Source organism: Camellia sinensis, chromosome 13 (assembly GCF_055761805.1).
Source record: "Camellia sinensis isolate YWXY chromosome 13, ASM5576180v1, whole genome shotgun sequence".
Lineage (NCBI taxonomy): Eukaryota > Viridiplantae > Streptophyta > Magnoliopsida > Ericales > Theaceae > Camellia > Camellia sinensis.
The window spans coordinates 11,888,017-11,890,464 of NC_138973.1; the positions used below are offsets into that span (position 1 = coordinate 11,888,017).

At 34.8% G+C, this 2,448-nt stretch overlaps 1 long non-coding RNA gene across 1 annotated transcript; it reads right to left on the reverse strand.

Annotated features, from left to right (window-relative positions):
* Positions 1-290: 290 nt before the first annotated feature.
* On the reverse strand, positions 291-2,086 carry LOC145805962 (uncharacterized). Its single transcript, XR_014348322.1, has 2 exons — positions 1,913-2,086; positions 291-1,067 (listed from the first exon to the last, which is right to left on the reverse strand). It is a non-coding gene; the product is annotated as an uncharacterized LOC145805962 (long non-coding RNA).
* Positions 2,087-2,448: the final 362 nt, after the last annotated feature.

The following is a 2,448-nucleotide window of genomic DNA, read 5'->3' on the forward strand; positions in this document are numbered from 1 at the left end:
TAAATATACTCTTTTAAATTTGTTAAAAATATAATTATTTTTTGCAATTTTAAAGATATATTTGCCTCTTGAAATTTATAATTTCATATAAAATGAAATGACTCTTTTTATTAATAAATTATCTAGCAATGCTACGTGCATAGAATTTTGGCTTGCTCGAATTTGTGGATGCTAATCGTCTGGCCGATCTGTAACGCCCCAACTTTCAGGCCGTTAAATAAGTACAATATTACCACACAAATAGGGTAGATAACCAAAACATCTTAACATACATATATAACCAGAGTTAGTATCACGGATCATTCGTTTATTTTCCATTGCAGGATTACAAAACATTGAAAACAAAAACAACTAGTCTAAGTCTTCAGATGAACCACCGCTCCAACACTTCATCGTATTTGCCTTCGCAACAACTTTCACCATTATAACTGCTTCACCACCTGGCATGACACGCCGTGAGCTTGGAATGCCCAGTAAAAACACACACATCGCCATATCTTCTATCAACCAATCAACCATACATAGGACAAATTGGGTAACATAACATGCAAAATTACAACAAGGTTCTATGAATTAGGAGTTTGCCTAGATATCTAGGATCCCCCAAAGAGATCCTTCTACCCAACCACAAGGCTGAACACCGGATACTCAGACTCCCCCTTTTGCTGCTTTGCAGACCTTACCACCTATGCCCATCTCCTGGTTATTTACCGGTTAGTGACATTGATGGACCTCAAAAGGGACGGCCAAACAAGTGGGCTCGCTTACACGTGCCTAAGGCTCGCTTACACCCTGCACATACCATACCAAATCGTGCCTAGGGCTCGCTTACACCCTGCACATATCATACCAAAGAGCTCGCTTACACCCTGAAACCACCGCATAGAGTCTGAATACATCCGTGTCAACCTGGGGTCTCGTTTAGACCGCTTGCGCAAGACTTAACTCATTTGGTTTTAATTCCATTCACATGTTCAATACATAAATCATTTTGAAGCACAAGGGTGAACGTCACCCACTACCAATCCCTTTCCATTTCCCATTTATTAGATCTTTTGCCAAGCAAGCTGGTCACATTCAGTAATTCGGTAATATAAAAGAGCATGAGAAAAACATAAGAAATGAAATGTAGCCCGTGATAATCATACATAGGTATGGTAAGGCAAGAAAATAACATTAGGCATGCTTTAAAATACTTAGAGACAAACAACACAACAAAACACCATTTCCAGCACTGTTCGGTTCTGCAGGGCTAACAAGAACGCTTTGGTAAGAATACTTATAGGTCAAATTAGGGGCTGAAATTGCACAGAAACAATATTCAATCTGTCTAGTTTCAGTTCCAATTTTCAGAAGTTGCACAGCACCTCCACAAATTCATCTACAAACTATATTCGAAAACCTGTCTAGATTTGTCACCCTTTGGGGAAACTAACTTTTCTCTCAATCTACCCGATGGTTTTCACTCAAATAAAATCTGTTGGAAAGAGTACTCAGAGTTCTAAATTTTGATAGAAGAACCAACATGAGGTGATTTTTCTAGAAGTTTACAAAATTGCTAAAAGTGGACTGTTTTTCAGAGATTCAGGACCAGATTTTTCAACAGTTTATCCAAGCCCTAAAAACAAACAATTAGGAGCTAATAAAATTTTCACAAGCTCTAAACACACCAAATATCCTACCATAAATTTAGATTTTAGAATTAAATAGATTTGATATTTATTTTAAATTAGGGAAGTTGCAGCAGTGCCTAATTTCACAAATTTGTAAGACAACGGCAATTGATCATACTCACACGTCAACATGCACCAAAAACCCTATTTACCATTAATTTGCAACACAAGAGGCATATTAGACAATAGAAGGAGATGGTGAAAGAATTGGAGAAGACAAAGGAGGGGTATGTTCTTACCTTTTTGAGAGTCACCCTTTCTTTCTTTTTTTCTTTTTTTTTTTTTTTCTTCTTCTTCTCTACTTCCTTTGATCACACTTTCACCCTCTCACCCTCTCCCTAGGCTGTTGAAAATGTGGGGTGAAAATTGAGACAAAGTTCTCAATTTATAAGCCATGAAATAGGGCTAGCTTAATGACTAAGAAAAAGCATAAAAATCTAGATATTTTTCCATTGCTCAAATAAGTATTAAAATAAATAATAAAACTATTTATTTAAAGATATGTGTAGATATTTATTTAAAGATATTTATTTGAAGATATTTATTTTCTCAAGTAAATAATAAAGGTTCAAAGAAAATAATAAAAATTCAAAGAACTAATAAATATCCAATTAGGCTAAAAATAAAATTGATGAATTAATTTAGAAACTAGGAGGTACATAAATAAAAGCCAAGTGTTAGGGTATTTCCAAATATAAAAATGGCATTCTATGATTTAATTATAATACAAAATAAAATACAGAAAAATTATTCTTTCTTGGACCATTTTGTAAAA